General features: G+C 39.7%; 1 protein-coding gene across 1 annotated transcript in view; it reads left to right on the top strand.

Annotated features, from left to right (window-relative positions):
* Positions 1-6,112: 6,112 nt before the first annotated feature.
* Positions 6,113-22,496, top strand: part of aipl1 (aryl hydrocarbon receptor interacting protein-like 1) — a 28,720-nt gene continuing 12,336 nt past the window's right edge. The window contains exons 1-2 of the mRNA XM_058414219.1: positions 6,113-6,243; positions 17,902-21,341. The gene's annotated coding sequence lies outside the window, so the exon portion shown is untranslated. The remainder of the gene's footprint in view (positions 6,244-17,901; positions 21,342-22,496) is intronic.

Below are 22,496 nucleotides of genomic sequence, written 5' to 3'. Positions count from 1 at the left end.
GGTACACTTTCACTGCAGTTGTGCATCTGCATAAGTTAACATCATGCTGAAAATGAAGTGGAGACTGTATAGTATGCACTGTAGGGGTGCACGCAGTGCTGCAGATTCCATCTGCATTTCAGCATGGATGTTTTTATGCTCTTTTAGTTTGTCCCAAGCAAGCTCAAGCTCATTCCATTCTATGAGCAAGGCTAGCTCCTATCTAAAAGCAGGCCTTGGCCTTGCACACTGACAGACAGATAAATACTTCTCAAAACTTTCATTTGTGCTGCTTCCAGGGCAGATATGTTCACACGCAGAGGGCAAGAGTCCACCAGCCAGGCACCACATGAAGGTAATATGAAATAACAGAGTCCAAACAACGAGTGGTTTAATGGTAGTGTTATTTCATGTATTTCAGATGAATAGGAAAGCACAGTGATCCTTTCACAAATGTTAAAATATCAGTTAGAGAAAGTATTTTTGCCAAAATACCGAATAAAATCTTTATCTTTTACCAATTTGATTTTTCTTTTTACAATAACAAATTGTTATGACTTTCAGAAAAAAGTAAGCTTTATTACTTTAAATCATCGAAATTCTTTTAAACAGCACAGAGTACATGTTGTATCTCTATTGTATTGTACTTTGCTTGGCACTAGAACATTACAAGTATCAGATAGATAACTCACCAGACACTGAAACATTTATTAGAGGTCATAGGCTGTCCAGTGAGTGCCAGTGGAAACATTTAGTGCAACGACGTGATGTATGATGTTTTTACAAATATGTCAGATATTTTCATATACTCTGAACAGCATTTGCATCCCACAGCTTTTTATTCATCCATCCTCTTTCAGTAAACGCTTTAATCTGCTATAATCCACCCTGGTCCACCACAGGGTACCACATACACACACACACACAGAGACACATCTATGGGACATGTCACACCTACTGACATGTTTTTAAAAGGTTTTTGGAAAAGTAATTACTGTTGGCACAAAGGAATTCATGCAGCAGAGGGACAAAACACAAATGAGGACATGTATGTATGTATAAACATGTGCCTGTGTTAGATAGAATTCCTGTACTAACACTACAAATGACCTGCTGAATCTCAAAGTATCATTCTCAATCTGTTCGTTCAGAACATATTCATGATTTCAAAGCAATTTCTAACAGAATCTTTAGCATTTCTTCATGCCAACCTACTGTATTTGTGCATGATATCTATTCCATATCAATTTTGTTGTAAATGTCTAAATATAGCAATTGCCTCATTTACACGTGACTAGATGATAGTGTACAAACATCACATGAGTTTCTCATTGTGTACTTAAGCATAATAAATACTTCTGCTGTCAATGTATGGAAAAATAACTATTTATATTAACAGAGTTTGCTTAGGCTGATGTTTAAAATAACACTTCATCAGTATAACAGTGTGAAACTTCACCACAGTAATCTGCTCTTACACATTGAGGGGAACTGCTAGAACAACATGTGACTCACATCCCGCACGGCTGGTTGCTGGCACAGGAACATGCCGATCAAGGTTCCTGCTGAATAAATGAGGCGTTTCTGAAACCATTGCAATTGTTAGCTTATGGTCTGTGGTTTTTGTCATATATGATGTACCCAGTATGATGAATGTGTATGCGGAAGTGTGGCCTTTCTGTCATTTGCTGCATAAATGACAGAAAATTTCATTTGTCTCGGACTTTGATCCCGTGTTCAAAGTTAAGTTAATGTTACAATCAGAACCTGGCTGCTTGGTGTCTGTTAATATGTCATTGAAACATTATGAAATCAGAGACACCCAAACTGCTGGTCTGTGTGTCAGTCATGCAGGTCCAGGTCAGAAAGGGCAAAGCTGAGTCATGCTGGGTTTGAGACTGCAAAGGTGTGGCTCTCTCTAAATATTGCTGCCACAAGTCCAGATTTTCCCTCTAGTTGAGTTTTCACGGTCACACATTGTGCCACTGTTTTCCAAGGTGAGGGTTTGGGGTGGGGGGGTTGGGGGGGCGCATATCTTCCCGACGCTAAACCCTGTCTCTTTAAATCAACATCAAGCATCATCTCGCACGCGCTCGTCAGTGCTGAGTCACTGGGTTTGGGCTGGTATCCTTAAACCCCGCCTACCGTCACTTTTCATTGGTTGGAGCTTTCACGAAGCAAGTTTTGATTGGTTGTCAGAACCAATAATCCGTAGTCTTGTGCAAAAAAAAGGGGGGGGGCTGCTCTTAAAGTGACAGTTCCCGGTTTTGACGCCACTGTGTGCTAAGCGATAGAGCAAACAGGGTGGGGTAAGGGCAGATAAAGTTGGGCTGCTGGAATGCATTACAAAAATGAAAAAAGGGAGCTATCTGAGCACAGATGCACACAAAGCTATATTCCTTTTTTACTGCATCAACAACATGTTGGGGTACCAAACAAAAACATTTGTTTGAAATTTTATGTTAGTGATGTATTACTGAACAACAATTAACAATAATAATATGACATGTCATATATATATATATATATATATATATATATATATATATATATATATATATACATGTATATATAGTTTGTAGTTAACACATCATAAAAGCACCTTCTTCAGCTGATATCACACTGTGAATTTTGATGTTGGGAGTTGGGGTACCACACGACAATGGGCAACGTCATGCCCAGTAAACTGATAATTCATAATTATAATGAAACAGATATATTTATCTAAGGGTGACACTCTTCCACTCTTGAAATAAGACTCGACACAGCAACTCTGGTCTTAAAACACAATATATTAATGTCATTAAATGGTCATTAATTCTGCACCAGAGAACACAACCAGATATTCTGCAAATGATTAGGTTTGTCAGTTTCTGCCAAACTGCATTTTATGCTTATTAACTTTATGACAGGGGAAAAGAGCAGGTGGTGAGAAAGTTTATAGCTGCTATAATGTGATATGATAACAAGTGACAGCATGAACGTGTTTCACATTCCATATGTGTGGATGTAATGTGGATATTCGTAAAACAACATAAAATGTAACTTTAGCTGGTTGAGATGTAAGAAGTGATGTTTATCAATACATTGTTGGTAAATTGCTGTTGCATAAGAGGAATAAGTTGCTTGTCAGAAAATGTCACTAATGCAGAAAAGGGGAGACAACAGAGACAGATCATTTTTCTTCCAAATCTTTTATCCAAATTGTTCAGCCATTGCTTTGCTACAGGATGGCACTTGCCTGGAGAGGAGTGATAGATTCCTGGAATGCATTTAGGAACTGGGTTAAGGTATCCTCAGCCCAGTGTGCAGGGCATGTTAAGGCTACAAAACACAAACTGAGACATATCTACAGTATATGTGCAATCAGAACTGCCCTGAAGTCAAGTCAGTACCTTAGCCTGACTGGGTGGCATTAGTGCATCTGACATAATGAGGCTTTGTCAGAGGCAGTGCCTTGCTGAACAAGGGTGGAGGGTGTTGAATCACGTCCTAAAAACTTTCTGAAGATAGTACTGTTTCTTCTCAAAATATCTTTATAATTAGAACAGTATGACTGGTTGATTTCTTGAATGGCTGGGTGATCTAGGATAAGTGCATACTATTTTAAACTATTTCCTAAATTGACTTCTTGGCAGACAAGGGGATTTTGGACCATAAATGAGTTTTAAAAAATCTGAACCTCACACCTACTACATGTTGATACCACCCAGGGTCATGGAGACAAGAAAATGCATGAAATGAAGGTTTTGTCACTTACCTTAACTATAGTTTTCTCAAAGAGATTTCATGCATAAACTAAAGTTGGGATCCTTCCTGCATCTTTTTGGTCTTCTTGGCCTCCTCTGAGCCTCTAGAATTATAGCCTCCTGTGTTCAATTAAGAGCCTTCACAGCAGCAAATATTTAGCATTCCAGAAGTAATGGCAGCAGCAACGTTACTTAACTCCAACCAAATAAGTGTGTTTCATTTTGCTCAATTCTGAGTAAAGTAGTGGTTTGGATGTGGCTGGTTCAGAGACAAGATACCACTATACCGCAGTCTGCTCTGCTGTACATCTAGGTGCAGATTTGTGAAATACCTACAAGCCGGAACTAACCAGAAGATATCTATGGATGAGCCATGCATGAGAATGAACGCACAATCCGCCATAGTCTGCCGGTATTGTTGCATTCCACAGCTAGTGGTGAGATTTATTGCTTAAACTGCGTAGCATTTCTTTGGCATGAAACTGCACTGTTGCAAATAATAAGAGGGTTGGCTGATATATTTTCTGCTGCTCTGTGTGGTCACTTTTTGGATTGCTGTTTGAATTGCTAATTGTGGAGTGGTTTGTCAGTATGTTGTACATTCTTGTGTTAGATGCTGGACCTCTAGTACCATATATTTCTAACATCTAAGAGATTTCTGCTTTCTGTTTCTGGACTGTTTCAGCTCATGTTACCACAGTAACTGACATTGACATATCTGTGTGTAACCATAAAATAATAAAAGCCTACAGTTTTCGAAAATATCTCCTAACCTTCAAAGGAAATCTGTGCAAATACCCCTGTGTTTTTCTTATACAACCAATTAAGGTTTCTGTCTTCAGATTGGCTATTATTGTGAAATTAAAATAATATTTCACCAAATATTGTATATTATATATTTCTTTCACCTTCCTAAGCATTTTAGTCATATTCATTCTTAATTTTTTCACAAGATCACTTTAGCCTGTTCATGTGCAAGGCTATGTATGTTCAATACCTAAATAAAAAAAATCACATCATAAATTTGATCAGAATTAGCTAACACTAATGTAGGAAGAGAAGGTTAGGTAACAAAGGTCTTGAGCAGGGTTGCCAGGCATACTTGACAAAATCACCTATATGGCAATCCTGTAGCAACTAAAAAAAAAGCTAAAAAAACATTTCAAAATGCCCATCCCAAAACACTTATTTTAAAGTGCAATATCTTAACTATCATATTAAAATGTATTTTATTTTTTTAAAATCATAGTCATATATATTTTAAATGAAAAAGTGTTAAAATTTGCAGTTTTCCTAAACAGATCTTTCACAATGGTCCTAAAATAGCTGAATATCATTACATATATTGTCATAATTAGATCATGGCTGAGTAGGTGAATTCACTAACACATTACATATAGTTGGATAATGTTGTGAATGGGATCAAAAGGAGTGTGTACGAGATGCTAATGTATCCCATGGCAACTATGGGAAATACCATAATAACTGGTTATGGAAACACAAAATTCTGATCCAGAAAAATTCATGGAAATTCCATATATCCAGTATGGGAACAGCAACATCCTGATAATGTAATGGAAGAATATAGTCAACTATGTGGAAAAATATGATGTTTGGGTTGGAACTAAGCTCAGAGCAGCTTCAGTTTTGTGCATAGACTTAACGGTCCATGATGTCCAGCGCTCACATGCGCTGATCTGTCTGACTTTGATTTCTTTGTAAAAGATATGCATTATATAAATAATAGGCTAATATCTGGCATAGCTATGAAGCTATGATATAAAATGGTTTAAGCTTATGTCAGATATTAATGATGATATAAATACAAGTGTTTATGAAGGGGGATAATGAGCTTGTGAAATGCAAACTTCTTGTAACATTTGCTAATTGCATGGCATTTTTAATGTAATTACTAGGAGATGCAAGAGACAGAAGGATTCACAAGAGAGAAAGACATTACTGTAAATCACAATGAAACGTCACTTAACTTCCAAAGATTGTAACTGTAATACATCCACCCACCCACACCCATTTTCCGTACTGATTTATCCTACACAGGGTTGCGGGAAACCTGCAGCCTGTCCCAGGGGACTCGTGGCACAAGCCCCAATCCACTGCAGCGGTTCAAAAGTAGGCTGTGCAAATCACGTGGGAAAATTAAGGACCTGGCATCCATACGATTTCGAACGCTTTATAGGGAACGTAGGTCGGAGAGGCATCTTATTGGTCAACACGTTTTCCAGCCACCCGAGTAGAGGCGTCCGATTGGCGAATGCGCGCCTCGATCACGACAGCTTTCCAACGTGGGCGTCATAACGAGGCTTTGACGTTAGAGTTGATTGGTCATCTGGTGAGTTTGACGTCACGGCGCTGCCAGCTGATCGGAGGAGAAGCCGGTATGAGAGGAGTAGAAGCGGACAGACTTCGGGAGGCGATGTGAACACCGGGAAGACGGACACACCGCGGGGAGAGACAGACTAATGGAACAATCTTATTTAATCCAGTTATTGACAAGGTAGTATTAGTAGTTACTGTGGCTGCATTTTACACGCATTCGCTCATAAACACCTTTTAGTTCTACAGCAGCAGTGTGAACTGTCAGCATTGATTTAGGGTTAAGGTGTGGCTTTCTGCGAAATGCCATTTTCCCGACCTATAATTCAATGTGGATTTTACTTTGATCAAGAGCTCGGATTGTTTACTGACGACAGGTCACTTTTTGTATGATTACAATCTGGTGAGATTATTTATTTATTTATTTATTTTAGGAAGGAAGGAAGCAGCCGTCTAGGCTACAGTGTAAACTAATGTGTGAAATGTTGCAGAGCGGTGCTCGATAAAACTGTACAGTTTTCTGGCAGCGTAACGGGAAACCACACCAGAGTGTATAACAGATATGTAGTAATTATTGGAAAATGCGAATTGTTAAGAGACGGAGGGATGGTTGGGGAGTTGAACAGGGCGTGAGCTTGGAGTCGGTGAGAAGAGCTCAGTCATGTCGGGGTGAGGTCCTCGATTAAACAAGCGAACGGACAACAAAGTCTGTGTGTTTAGGTGAAGTTTTAAAACTTGGACTCGCACTGCTTTCGAAAGGAGAAGTGCTGGTGAAGATACCAAGGCTACATTGAGGAATCCGTATAGAAAGTAAGTAGCCTAGATACCAGGGAAGTTTTTTTGCGACAGTAGTGTGGTCCGGAGTGTGCTCGAATGTTCTTGGGTCATTTTTAAACTACGTGCTGTTGCGCTTATTAAACGCGTATAGCCTAGCAATGAATCAATCAATCAATCATAGAATAACATACACCACCAGGTTTATAATACACCGACTGAACACTTTAAAATGTACTGTAATCTCATACTTTTCTCCCCTTTACCAGTTATCTGAGAAAAGTTGTGCAGGGATGGGCTTCAGGTCATTGGGCGTTATCACGGCGTTTCATTTCTGCGCTTTATCGTAAAAAAATATTCACATGTAGGGTAATAAATGTTCGATAAGATGCAGGTTGAAATTAATGAATTCATTCATTCATTGAAAGGTCTGAAGCTTCTAAGCTGACTAGTCTGCTGTGTATAGGCTATGCATCGCCACTGATTCCTCTCAGGAGCGAGCACGGCCCCACCCTGAACACTGCGTTATGGATGAGCAAGTTTTTCCCCATATAAAGTTTCTTGTTTCGTTTGTTTTTCTTTCACGTCAGCACAGGTTTTCAAAGAGTGCTTTTTCCTTTTCCTCCACTCCACACATAGTGTGTAAACAGTAGAAATGTTCGTCTGGTGCGTCTCAGTTCTGCAAGGCCTAATGGATTTCTGCTTGTCTGACTGACAGCCTGCTGGTATAAAGGTATGAAGTGTTCTGTATAAAAGTAGAAGTTTATACTGTTTACTCACCCAGGTCGTGTCAAATACCTAAACTATGTACTGAACACCAACTACAATACAATGAAAGTAGATTATTTCCCCTTAAGAAAATGTTAATTGAACCTAATGTAATTATAGACACTGTAGTGATTGAATATCATTTCATTTTCTTATCCGTTTTACTGACTACGCAGGCGAAAATGTAAAATGCGTACGTATCTGCAAAAAAAACCCTACTTCAGCTCCCGAAACCACATAAACCTTCAGTACTAAACAGTATGTGAAAATAGTACGCCATCTACCAGTCTACCGTATTATCACAGGCCTAGTACTTACTGTTCACATGGGTTTGACATGAAACCAAAGCCTGCTGCCGCTGTTAAGACTTACAGGGTATATCTGGAATGGTTTGGGTTTGCCTTCTTAGAGGGAAGGGTTACTGTAAATCACATAGTTATACTGACTGATCACCTTTGGTCTGTGATGAAACATTTCTATCCTGCTGGGAGTGGCCGCTTCCAGGATCAGAATGTCCACATCCACACAGCTCGAGGCATCAGTGAACTTCATTTGTGTAAAACGGATGTTATTCATATAGCCTATGGCGTAGTCACCACATCTCAACTCGGTTAACATCTAGGGGAGATTTTGGCCGTTATACAGTATAGAACTTTTCACCAGCACCTGAGGGGATTTTTTTTTGTTGGGAAATAATAGCATTTCTCTGCTCCTGTACATTTCCGGAGACTTGGATAATCTATACCAAGTTCACCGAAGCAACTCTGGAGGCTTGTGGTGGCCAAACAGCTTACTAATACATTTTATGTTGTTTTTTTTCTTGTCACCTGGCTCTGTGTTGCTTCCAATATGGCAGCTGGATCGCAGATGTGGCACCCAGCTTTCCTTTCTGTTTTGCAACACTAAGCCGGTGAATAAACAGAACAAAACAGAATGTGATACTTATGCTAACCAGCCACCTGTCAGCAACATATTTACAATTAACACAGGCCTTCTGATTATATATATATATATATATTCAGTGAATTTAAGCCTGATTAACCCATTGCTTTTACTATACTATACTATACTATATTATATTATATATGTATTATTATTATATATACTAAAAAAGAAACAGTTGTATTAACAACATATTCAGGTTTTTACCCATCTTACTGTTTCAGAAAAGAGCGATGTCTAGTATATGTAGGCCTCCAAATTATAAAGTGACAATATAATCGATCAAGTAAAATATTTAAAACTTCCTTAAACACATCATTTAGTTCTTTTCAAATTGTAAGTGGTATTTTTATAAACAGCACTAAGCAGGGTGATACCAATAGAAATGTCAGACAAGCTTGATTATATCAGTATTTGTTAGCGACGGAGTGATGATCTTTCCTTTCTGTTACAGATACTGACATGGAAATCTTGAGTATCAGCTGTACCCATCCAATATATTTCTTAAAAACTACTAAGATTAAAACAATATGAATTATTTTTCTTTTTACTGAAACACTTGACATAACAAAGGGGAAAAAAAAAACATAGATTAAAAACAGCTTTTTCTTTCACACAAAAATCATTCCTTATGGCAAATAAAATATACACCCCACACACACACACACACACGCGCACACACAAATCTTTCTTAAAGCCCGATGTTGTTTTCTGTGTACGGAAACAAACAGGAGATGAATTCCTACTTGGATTGCCTGCTGAAGAAATTCGTGTTCAAAGGTGCTGGGATACTTTTTTTTTAAAAAAACACTCTCAGTAAATGTTTGCTTGGTGATCACAGTGTCTGTTAATTCAGTCACATTTACTAGTTGTTATCCCAGTCTGGCTGGAAAAATGGCTACAAATGTCTACAAATGGCTGTCTCAGTGCTTCTTTGGGCCGGTCTCCAGACAGCCAGACTTCAAATGTAGAAATCAGAAATGAGACATGATTGTTATTCAAGGTCCGCACTTGTCCACTGCTCTCTCCCTGTCTGTTTTCCTTTATGGCCAAGATGTGTTCAGTGTGAAGAACGTCTGTGAAAAATGTGAGAGAGCATTCTGGAGACTGGAGTTTCTGCTCTGTACTATTGATTCTTCTGTAACTCATCATGCTTGTAGGAGCAGCTCAACAGAGTGAAACCTTTTTTCAAGGATGTGACTGTGGCCTTTGGAATGAATGCTGGAAATTAATATTGACCAGTGGCTAGTGTTCATTGGCCCAAGGAGAAAAATGCTAGTTAGGGCCACACCCTGAGAGTTATATCACAGTTCTGCTATCTGTGCTGAAGTTGTTGCACGTGATCCTGTGAGTGGGTTGAAGAGCTCTGGTGGGATTTGTGTGCACAGTCTTGCCTTTGCTTGTTGGTTTGTAATGTATGGTTGGTGTAACAGATTTTGAGTGGGCTTTGTGGGGGTGTGTGAGGCTCTCTGTGAAAGTGATTTTCTCCACTTGGCAGTTAGCTGTCTCTGCCTTGTCCATGTGGGAAGGCAGGCGTTTGGTTTGAGTGTGCTCTGCTGTCTCTGAGATGGTGGAGCTTCCTGTCTGTGCAGCCGCGTGGTCCTTTGGGACCGAATGCTGGACATTCAGACAAGCCTGTGATGGAACTGGGCCTGCAAACATTTCCTTCTTAATGGCTCCATTCCAGAGCAGCGCTGAGCCTTAGACTACATTCATATGTACACTTTGACATATTTGCAACATATGGAAAAGTCAAACAGGAAGTAGTCCAGTTGTCAGCTTGTGTAGTTATTTGAAATTGGTTTTGATTGCTGGTGTCATGGATAGTCATTTGAAATTAATTTCCCCGTGCCATCTTTCCTAAGGGGCTTGTTGATTAAATGGCCTGTGGGTTTGGTGTAACCCAGTTTAAGGTTTTTTTTTTTGACAATGAATATCAGCCACAGACATGAGCCACATATAAAGAGGCATTGCAGGGAACTTTTCCATTTGGTCCAATCTTGTTCATTCCATATTGAAGAATCTTTTTGACTCCTTAAGGCTCTTTCTATGAGACCGAGGGAGGGAGTGTATGCCGGCCTGGCTCTGAGGCGGGGTGGAGTCCGTCCAGCACAGAGCAGTTCAGACAGCATAGAGGGCCTCACCAGACTGAATGGAATTTATACCATATGTACCAGGCATCCTCGGAATGTGTGGCACAGGAACCTGACCAATGGAAAGAACTACAGAAAGAGGAATGGAAAGGAGAGAGAGAAGGATGGGTGGAGGGAGGGGAGAGAAAGCTGCAGGAACAGACCTGTGGTGTATAATTCCGTGACTGGTTTCCAATGACCTATTTAGCCGTAAGGGTAAGTAGTGGTTAGGAGCTGTGTGTTTTAAAAGAATAGCGCTGTTATTTAATTATAGGATACATTACTAGTTTTATTATTAATCACAGACCCAGGCAGTCATGGTGTAGACATGTTCATATGTGTCTTAAAGCTGATCTTTCCATAAAGCAGTAGTTTATAGCAGTTTTAACAAAATCTCTGCCCAGGGGTTAAACTTTGGGTCTGTGTGGTGCCTACTTGACTTGAAAACATAATAAGGACCAGGAAAATCTAGCCGAAGTTTCTACTTGTTACCTCACAATTCAGAAAGCTCCACCTAATCTAGCATACACAGAACACACTGTGGGTTGTGATTTGAGAGGAAACACTGCAGCGAGGAAGTGTTTAGATTGATTATATCTTTAACGTTGATATTGGTGACTTTTCAGTGTTCAAAGCATGATGAAGTCAGAAAATATTTTGCTTTCTTTTCATTGGTAGTATGTTCTTCACTAACACAGTCTGCTTTTAAAGCCTATGATCTGAATCACCAGAAGAAGAGGGTGAGGACGAATGAGATGTCGATGGATTAAAAACACGCTTTGGCTAGAGTTAAAAAGTACAATATTCACTATTTAAAAACAGCTATGCGTGAAAACAGGCTTGTTTAGTCGCTTGTTAAAAACTGTAGAAAAAACAGATGCAATGTTTTACATGTTTTTAGATATTGTTATTTGGGAATTTCGCAGTAAGTGAAAGCTAGTGAAAACTACCATTTTCAGTGTGTTTTCTGAAAGTTTCCCTTGTGCACTGAAACATGAAAATGACAGAAAACAGTGCTGGCTGTCTGATGCATGACCTTATAATTTATGTCATTTCTGCCATGTTTGTTTTGACAACATGAACATAAAGTACGCTTTCTTGCACATACCAGTGTTGAACATTCAGCACAGAAATCTAAATACCTAACAGAGAAAGCAGCATCGCTAAGAGTCAACCACAGAGATGACATGAAAATAATACATCTTCGTCTTCAAAAAGCTAGGCCGGAGAGAGGATTAGAAAACGTGCATTTTCAGGGGTTGAAATTGTATTGTTGGTGGGGATGGAAAGGCTAAAGGAATAAGAAAAGATGCATTTTCATATTTTTCATATTGGTGGAGACACAGCTTTAGTAGCGTATCTCTACTCATTTTTCCATGTAATTTTAATGAGGTTAAAGTGCATTATGACCACTTTACGTTGTTAATATGTCCATTTGTGTCCAGGGATCTGTGTGACAGTGATAACTAATGAAACATTTTGTTCAGATGAACATCAACATATGCTGTCTCTGTGCTATAATATAGAGAGATGAATAATTTAATTCACACAACAAAGACTAATGACTCGGAAAAAAATCTGGAAGAGTTAGCTAAAAGAGAGCAAAAGGATTAAAGTTTGGATGAGATTTTATTTAATTGCTGCATAATAAAATGCGCATAGATAAACAAAGATGCCAAAGTGACACAACAAGATGCCTTCTTCACCAGAAATTGATGCATAAATCTGATGCTGTAAACCTTCAAAAATGATTGGGTTAGCTAATGAATTTATGCAAACTACATAGCCAGTGAGTTCCACTACGCTGTTTAATCTTACACAGTCTTACACTGTGGGTGTATGTGGGTCTGTGCAGTTCTGTGGGGTGATTTATAGACAGCCTTTACTCTCCTCCCTCCAGCTCCAATATTAGCAGGAGATTAGATGAATTCCTGAAATGGCTTTGCTACTTCCGAATTGCCTCACAGTCATTTCCATTGTATGAGCCTGATGGAATTTCCTTTTTTACATCAAACTATTTTGTTTATTTGCTTGTCTGTTTAGCAAGCTGCTAAAAGAATGTGTTTAGCATTAGGGGCAAAGTTCACCATGAGAGAGTAAGCTACAGAGAGAGGAGTGTGAAGCGCTGGCAAGTCAAACGAGAGCCTGCAGCTTGCAGAACCAAGCACAAACAAAGTCTTTATTCTCACACACAGCGGTTTGGGGAAGTCATGGCTGGATACGGGAGAGGGCCTGTAGTTTACTTCAAAATGTGTCACATCATTTTCTCCTCTTGTTTCAACTCTTCAATTACGTTCTTGTGTCTTATATCTAGACTGAATTGATACGATTTAACAATAACATGCATTTACACTTGCAGCATCTCCAGGGGTCCAGAGTGAAATCTAAGAGCTGTACAGCACAATAATAAGCAAATCGGCTTATTCCATTCCAACACCAGCGTGTAGTACTGTTCCTCTTCTTCTTCTTTTTTTTTTTTTTTTTTAAAGTTTAGTTATTGTTCAGATGGTTGCCACATCTAAATCAGGATTTTCTGTGTTGTTTTACATCTCCGTTATGTTTTAAGTGTACACTCTTAAGGGGCCTGTGTGTCACCTGTTGGGTGGGGTTTTGTTTGTTGAATGTGGTTTGGAGAGTAAGATACATTTCCACACTTCTATAAAGTGGTTGAAATGTGTCTCGGTTCTCCTAAAATGCAGCAAATATGGTGCAAATGTGTCTTAGATGTAGTTTCTTTGTATTATTATTATTATTATTATTATTATTATTATTATTATTATAATCTCCATCCAGATATAATCCTGATGCTCAAGATGCATGAAATGACCACATGTCACTTGCTTTATCATCATGTTGTGTAAGACAAATCAACTTTTACCCAATGCTAGAATGTGGGAATGCAAGGAGTTTTGGGTTGGTGGTTTTCCTAGTTTTCCCCTCTTTTCCTCTTTTCCTATGATCATGGCATCTGTAACCAATCAGGTTTATCCTCTAAATTCCACAGGGAAAATACACCAGAACACATAGCAGCTGCACTGGTTACCAAGATGGCTTTAAAAGAGCGGTATAGATCGCCCCAGGAGAATATACATGCTGGGTTTATTTCACAAGATGACAGGAAACTCATAGTACATCTAATTAACACTCGCAGGATGAGCATCAGTGCTGAGCTCGGGAGTCCACAGCTTCATTCAGGCAGGCAGAAGTGGCAGGGTATAAGTCCTCATTGAGCTTCCTGTTTACGTCTCTATACACATTGTACACATCCTCATTGATGAAAAAAAAAGCTATTTCTGAACTGCAGGTGCAGCTTGCCCTGTAATGGTTTGTAAATTTTTTTTTTTTTTGCATAATAATCCCCTTCCTCTCATCCTGTAGTTTTTTTGCTTCCCATCGTGCTCCTGCTATTTACATCTGTTTCTCAATCTTAGTTTTGCACTCATGTCTCTTTCGCTGCTTTGCGGTATGAGTCATTGATGGCACACTGAGGTCACACTGGCCATTGGTTTTAACCTGGTGAACTGGCTTGATTGCTTTGGCTCTGGATAAGCCTGATGCAAGCTAACTGTTTGATTAAAGAGATGTCAAGTGAACATGCTTCTTCCCGCACAAGTGTTCACCATGAATAATGCATGTACAGTATAGTGCTATGTGAGCTGCGCAGATGGAGAGAGCGTAGCTCCAGAATGCTGTTGGACATTCGGCATCAATTGTGCATCATCTGCCATTTCTTTCAAGCACAAGCTCCATGAATGTATTTTTCTAGAATTTCCACTGGTCAATAACAATGCCCGATTACATGAAGTGTACATTTCTGATGACTTTTTCATAAAACAAATAGCACTGTTAAAACAAACATGTCTCATTTGACTGGTTACAACTCATCCGAATTTACTTCGAATAGGAAGTTTTGCTACTCTCAATTTGTTTTTTGTCTATTGAATTCTCTACAGAGGCTGCAAATAAATGTCTGCCTGCTATATTTACTTCTTGGATTTAACTTTTTTGCATTCTCAGTATTCATTGGCTATTGAGAGAAATATAAACCATATCCAGTCTTTGATACTCGAGCCAAATGGGCTAAAACTAGCAAAAGCATAAAGCATGAAATTAAAGACTGTGCCCTTCACATACTACTTAATTTTCTAAACCAGCTGTCAACTCAGACTGACCCACAAATCAAGCACAGACTCTGCCCAATTTGTGTGAACGTGATATACAGTAACCCTGACTTAATTCTTCTGATCGTTTTATGTATTGCATGTCTCGTGGTATTTCAGAGCTAAATTAAGGCACCTTTCCATCAGGGCTGTAGTGGTTTTCGCTGCCAGTTTAAGAACGCAAACCTCAAATTTTTCAGTGCACTGAAAGACTAGTTTTTTAAGCTTCCTAACCACTGGGTTTGTCTCTCCTTTTCGCTCTCTCCTGTGACTCTATTTCTTGCTTCAACCCCCCCTTCCCTCATTCTCGACAGGGCAAGTATGGCTGGAATGTACCTTCTTGTCCTGGGAGCTCAGAGTTTCCAACTTGGCTGATTTTAATCATTATGTCACGTCACCTTGGCCCTGACCTCTCTGTTTTTTAAATGACTGTAAGGCAAGCTCAGGTATGGGGCTAATTAGAGAATCTTTTCACTAAACTGAGATTGAAGACGACTCTAAAGCTAATAAGACTTTATTTTGTTGCTGTAATCAGATAATGAGTTCAGTCTTAAAAGCAACACATCTAGAAAGGATGAATTGAGTTAATTTTTCTCCTTATACATAGTCTGACTATTTATTAACAGCTTCTTTTCTCCCGGCAACCAGTTGCCTGGGATGTGCTGGTTCACGGGCAGAGATAGAGAGAGGTATGTCTATATAAAGTCTCTGTTAGAGGTTTGGTCATTTTTTTTAAATTACATTTTTGTGTAATTTTCCCAGGAAATGTCTACATCCATAGGATTACTGGAACACGGTGTTCTGCAATGGGATCTTTGAGCCATCGTGAGTGTGCGTATGTGAATGAGTCACGGTGTGTGAGAGACAGGAAGAGTGGGCTATGGTTAAATATGCTTCATTGTGTGCAAAGCAGACTGCTTATGAATGAAGCTTTTAGCTCAGAGAGCAGAGTGTGGCTTTGTGGCAGTGTATCCCGCTGTAGGAAGGAAACCTGCGTGTACCCAGGAACAGTGAGAATTCAATATGAAGTGCTTCATGGAAACACTAGCACAGCCTATCAGAAGAGACTCTGTGGTTTTTGCTTGAACAGTAAATGGTTTTTGTTGTCTGGTGTGAAGGGAAGTGAAAAATCATCGATCCTTTTAATGCTTTGGAAATATCTCTTAAAAGGTCCTATTTTCAAGGCACAGTTGTGAACAGACGTTTAAACAGTATTACCAAACAATTCTAATGTAAAAAATAAGCCAAGCAAGCTCTCGAATTCAGATATTATGTATACATGAAAATATTTAGCATTCAATATGCTCTCAATAATTTAGTAGGTTAATGCCATTAAACTGAAGCATAAACAGCAATCTACTCGAAGCTGCAAAACAAGATTCAAGGAAAGAAATGTCCCCAAATCTATTTCCTGCATCATTTAGCTATCATTCAGCAACTGAAAAGTAAAACGTCCAAATGTGGATTTTTTTTTTGTAAACGTTATGAAAAGTTGTATAGTATCCTATTCAAATTGAAATTCATACTGACTGCCCTAATGGAACTGCATCAAGCCTGGTTTCAAGTGTGGTTTTAAAAAGCATTTTAAAAGCAAATAGTCAGACTAGGAAAGAAAATCATAATATAGGAAACAGAAATCAAAAAGTGAGCTGCACTAAGATGCATGAAGAATTACTGTGTAATGACACTCTGATATCTGAATTAAAATTAAAGCTCCCTAGAGAGGCCACCTCTCCTAGTGTGTGCAGGAGGTGTTAGAGGTGCAGTTTTACGATGTAGTGCAGCACAGGTCACGTGTATGAGAAAGACAGACAGTGAAGCTTGCTCTCTGTGTAACCGTAGCCCACGGCTCTCTCCGCCATCCGTATCCTGGCCACAGAGAGGACTTTATCTCCACTTCAAACAAAGAGTGATTCAGTTGCTTGGGTGTCTGATAACCTGTTTTAGACGCAGTGGAAGCTGCTACTGAAAGTCATTTTAATCATTGTTAACAAAACAGACGCACGGTTGGACATGACTCCAACACACTCCCCTCAGCTACCTGGTTAAATGAGCATGGCTGGCTTTAAAAGACTCGGCTGTTTGGCAAGAGTGTGTTTTTATGTGGGTGAGTGTTTGTAGGGGTGTATTTGTGCAGTGTGGTGAGCGTGTGGGAGTGGGTTTGTAGGAGTTAGTGAGTTTGCCTGTGAGAGCGTGTTAGTTTGTGGGTGTCCTGTCCTTGGCCGGAGCTGTGTGGATTGGCTCTTTCCATGGTGCTGCAGGGTCGCTGGGTTCAGTGTGCTACTGAGGCTGTGCTTGCCCCGCTCTCGTCCTTGAACTGCTGAAAAAATGCAGCGCTACAAAGCCACCTTTAACTGCACACTGAGATGGAGGCCTCTAGACTCTCTGACTCGTTGAGGTTTCTGTCATGAGGACTGCTTCTATATTATGAAATACGTTTTGCGTAACGCTGTCATGCCCTCACTTGCCTTTTTTTGTCATTAGAAGCATTTTTGGTGAGAGTATTTGATATCTAATGTAATAAACTTCCTTAAAACTTGTGAACTTCGATCAGTCTGCACCCTGTGGAGTGTTGAAAAGGATACTCAAAGTTTTGGGAGGAATTGGGATCTGCATTGCTGTGATGTGGCCACTACAGTTTCATGAAGAACCGGTTCTGGTTGGACCTAAAATTCTGGAGCTGTTCTGAGCTGACAGCTACAGGAAAGGCAGGATTGAGTGGAGCTGAGCTGAGCTGTGCTAAGCGCAGTAAATGGGAAAGCAGTAGCAAGCTGGCTTGAACAGAAAAACCCCTGGGGCAGAGAGCACATGACTCCACTGCTTGTTCTAGCCTGCATAGCTGTGGCAGCGAGGGGAGGCGCAGCTGAAACCCCATCCACATAGCTTCATTATCAGCTTTTATACATCTCCGTTTACCATGCTTCCTCTGCCATAGGCTGATTTGAAGAGATCAAAAACTGTATGTGTGTAAGAAATGAGAAAACTTCCCTTCCTTGATCTCTTCCATGATTTCAAGCTAAGTCTAATGTACACCTCTTTTCTTGTCTGTGTATCTTTCTACAGGTTGATCCTCTCTACCTCTTGGAATGTCCAGCTTGTGTCCGGATGCCCACTGGCTGACCCGCAGCAGTTCTTCACTGGCAAGCTTTATGTCCTTGTGTATCAGCTAAAGCTGCCAGCTGAAGAACTGTTGTGGTTGGCTCTTTCCTGGCACCCCAGCTTAGAATGAAACCATCACAGGTCAACAGTTGGAGGAATCTGAGACGAACCAGATGGTAGAGAAGTCAAAATCAATCTCAGGTCAGACAGGTCCTGATTTTTATCTTAATTCGTTTATGCAGCGCATCCCAATTTCCCCCCGTGCCCCATTTGGAAGGTGTCACGTGAGCTGTCTGGGCCTGGCTCTGCATTCTCTGCAAGCATAAACTAAACCTACTGGCAAGGCCCATGCTGAGTCAGCAACATTCCTGAACGGATGAGATGCTCCTGCCCTTATTTGGGTGTGGAACAGGCGGGGAACACCCTTTCAACCTCTCTGCTACTGATCAAAATGTTTTGAGGGTTTGAAAGAAGAATTGCAATGCTCTTATGGATGTCAGTGTGTTCGCTGGATCAAAGCCCAGGCCTTTACATGTGTTTCTGTTTATGAATAAGTCACCGGGTTCTTCGATCGAACGAAGAACACACTCGCTGGACTTGCATCTGTAACTTCCCCTCATTTTTCCCCCAGGCCCTGCTGTGGTATGTGATTTTGGGTTTATTTGTTCGGCTTATGCATACTGTGCATGAGTACAACCACCGACACACATGCGTACGCACGTGTGCGCTCACACACACACAAACACAAACACACACACACAGTGCCTGACCCTCAGCAAGCAATAAGCCTCACTTCAAGGGCAAAAGCAGTGCCGAAAACAGGATATGAAAATGTGTCTTAAGCCTCCCAGCCAGATGAAAAGCGAGGTAGAAAATGTTCTCACCACTCAGCAGAACCAGATGCCCATGGCCTGAAAAGTGAAGCCCACACTTTTTGTGTTTGTGCTCTCCGTCATCTCTGAGGCTCATGTAGGATCAATATCATTAACTGTTGTGGATGCTGTTTAACTTTTTTTTAATGATTCAAGACTTTTTATAAATTCAATCTGGTTAATTAAACATGGTGTTTACATGCATCTGAATATTAATAATCTTATGTTTTATTGCTAAGTTGTAGCACTACATTATGGTCATGTAGCACATAAGAAAGAGAAAGTATTTTTAAGTATCAAAAATGGAGGTGATATCATAATGTTCAAGGTCAACAATGAATCTGAAACATTAATGGGTTTTGTTTTTGATAAAAAAATAATGTCATTTTTATTTCATCTTCACACAAGCATCTTCTTATTTGCTGTATGTGCCTACTGCACAGGGCCAAATGCAGCGGTGTTTTAGAACCTATTTAATGCACAATCCAATGATCCTGACTACAGTATGTGTCTGCTGAACTGATTACATGTAGGCCTAATATCATTTACACTTCACTGACTTTATATAAATGTTTTTTTCATTAGAAAGGCAATTTAAACATTTGTGAAAATAATGTGCTATAAATGCACTTATTCAGAGCTTTGACATGCATTATAAATGATTATAACATCATATTGTCTCTGTTATTTTTATTTTCAAATGGTGTGTGAATTTGAACTGTGGAAATTCTTGTGTGTTTAAATTCTTTCATTAAAATTATTGTCTTTAGTATCAGTGATGGTGCATAAAAGACATACTGCATATTCACAGTGGAAAGGAAAGAATTAAGTAAAGCGTGTGTGTAATAATCTGAAGCTTCGCTCTAATTAACATTTATCCTGACTGTTTGACTGTCTGTCTTCGGTCAGTCATTGGGAAATTACAGAGAAAGTGTGCTGAAACAGCATACTAAAAACTTATGCTCCACAAATTGAACTTAAAAAAGAGAAGTTTAAAAAATCAGATTTACGAAATCAATTGCGCAGAAAGAGACCAGCATTGTACAGCTTTGTATAAAGGTTAAAAGCTCTATGTTGTTACAGGAAGAGCAGTAGAATTACTAATGGCAAGGGTCAGATGCTTCTTGATAACCCATTGAAGTGTGATATCGATCAGTCAGCAGTGGGATTTCAAAGCACTTTTGGTTTCAACACATTAGATAATATTTAAACTGGAAGGGGATGTATGAAGCCCAAAGCCCTCAGGTCAGCAAATGCTGCCATGACTTAGGATTTCCTTTATAAGAAATTATAGACACAAAATTTTCCTGTGCCGTTTTTTTTCTCCAGTGTCTGGTTTGATGCCTGTCCTCATGCCACCTGAAGAGAGGAAAGAAGGTTCTAGGGCAACATACTCAGCACCAGGTTAAAGCTGCTTACGCAGATTACCTTGAGTTCCAGGCAGACAGGAGATCACAGCACCTGATGAAACATTCATGTTGCAACACTGTGCCAGACCTCTTGCAAGCTTGCTTGATCTTTGGCCCTGTGACTGAGGCAGAGTGCTGCCGCTCTAATCGAGCACAAGTTACCTGCTGTGCTGTGAGACTCACTTTTCCCCAGGTGTATAGCTAATGAGGCAGTCGGTGGCCTTTTGTGTATTTAAAGAATCATCTGTTTGTAACCAAGTAGTTAAAAAGTGACCCAGGCAATTTATTTATTTATTTTTTGCAAAAATCCCAGCGCTTTACTATGACTCATCATAAGTTTGCTCAGCAGAGGCCATTTTGTGTGCGAAGCCTGAGAGGAGGCAGCACATAGACATAAAGCGTGACTCATGACAACGAGCTTTCTCACTCGGCATGTAGACAAGCCAGACACTCACACTTGCAGTGTGTAGAGTAGAGCACACCATGATTCTGGATCCGGTTTCTACTCTCTCATGATTCATATCAGGATTGAGATCCTAAAACCACACAGATGTATCTATCTATTGAATAGCATTTTGCATACAAGCAGTCGAAAAACTAATGTGAAAAATAGAATAGGATCATATGCTGTTATATAAACCAAATGCAGATGTGATGCAGTGGCTTTAATCATGCCTCAAGCCGAAGATAATGTTTAAGACCTGTGATCCCCAGACAAATGGATGAGTCCATCATCTCCAGGCCTATAATAAACGATAGCCTCGGTCTGGCCAGCTCATTAACTACTGCTGGAAAATACCATGAGCGGATGTCTGAATGCATCCTGATGACTCAGAGCATATGCACACCCACCGCCACCACCATGTCTGAGTGACTAACTAGCCTCCTGTTCCACTGGAGCCCTGAACAAGCTCTGTGACGCATTCGGCAAAGCGAGGCCACCAGCAATGTGTCACGTTTAATGTGGCCTCGTTGCCACGAGGTGGGATGAAAAAGGGAAAAATGTGAGAGTAAGAGCCTTTGAGGGCACACCAGTGGGTGAATAGGATTCATTGTGGGTCTTTAATCTGCTGTCTACCTCTGCAGTTAATCCTGCTGGTGACATCAGGACGAGACTGTTCAGGTACTCGATTCTCTTCTCCCTTAATGATTATGTAATTCCATGGAACAACTGACAGGAGAAATACATGAGCCAGACAGTCTCTTTAAAGGAGCATGTGGCCTCAGCAAATGTCTTCCTCTTTCGCTGCTTGTTTTAACCAAATCTGAAATTTTCTCTTTGCTCAGAAAGATCACAGATGCTGCTGCCCACAGCGCCAAATATTTGCTTTGAATATTTTAAAAGGGCTGCTCTCATTATATACTGCCATAATTATCACAGTATGGTCTGTGATTTTTAAGAATTTCAATGATGTTATGAGATCAGTATCAGTTGCTGTTTACTGGTATTTCCTGGGTTTATAATTACACTAGTCACATAAATATATTTCCTTGAGGAAGTTACAAATTTTATAATTTAAGGCTCAGTATAGGGGTGTAACACAATGCTTCTGTCTGTATCATTAAACCTGAAGAGGGTGTGAGTCTTTTTCTTTTTAAAATAAAGGTATGTGTGGAAATTTTAATAACGACAAGCCTGACCAGGCATTAAGGATTACTGAGATGCATCATTATAAATGCATTGTCAGTGGTCTTTCTTGGTCCCTATATTGATTTCAAACATATATTGTGTCAGTTTCATATGTGATAAAATTATAGAAAGTTAATATGATATACTCTTTTTCTAGGAGGAAGAAATATTTCTCCAAGGGTTCTTGGCATACTTAATGGTTCTTCACCTCCGAAAAAATTTTTCTGCACAAAACCTTTTAGGGTGGTAAATGAGTGTTATTTTAGGAATAAAACTAATAGCTTCACTAAATATGTCTGACAGTATGCATATTTGTTAAATGTGCCTATTTTATTTCTGTTTATAAAATTACAATGTCGGTGGATCCATGAAATATTTTTACACTGAATGGACACACTGGCTGCAGAAAGTCTGAGAAGCCTGATCTGCTGCATTGCTGTTAGTGTATCCATATTTAGCTCCTTCCCAGTCATGGTGGTGATCTCTGCCAAGACGTGCCACTTGCTAGAGCAAGAGTGTAAAGCAGAGGTTACTCAACAGACTTAAATTAGGCTAGTGCGTTAGAGGTCTTGACTGCCGGTGTAGTTATATGACCATAATAGCCTGTCAACTTTAATCCAGTTTTCAGTGCAGAGGTCTCTTCTAACA

The sequence above is a fragment of the Hemibagrus wyckioides genome, linkage group LG17 (genome assembly GCF_019097595.1).
Source record: "Hemibagrus wyckioides isolate EC202008001 linkage group LG17, SWU_Hwy_1.0, whole genome shotgun sequence".
Taxonomy (NCBI): Eukaryota; Metazoa; Chordata; class Actinopteri; order Siluriformes; family Bagridae; genus Hemibagrus; species Hemibagrus wyckioides.
Note: the sequence above shows the minus strand (reverse complement) of the source record. Positions and strands in the feature narration are given on the sequence as shown.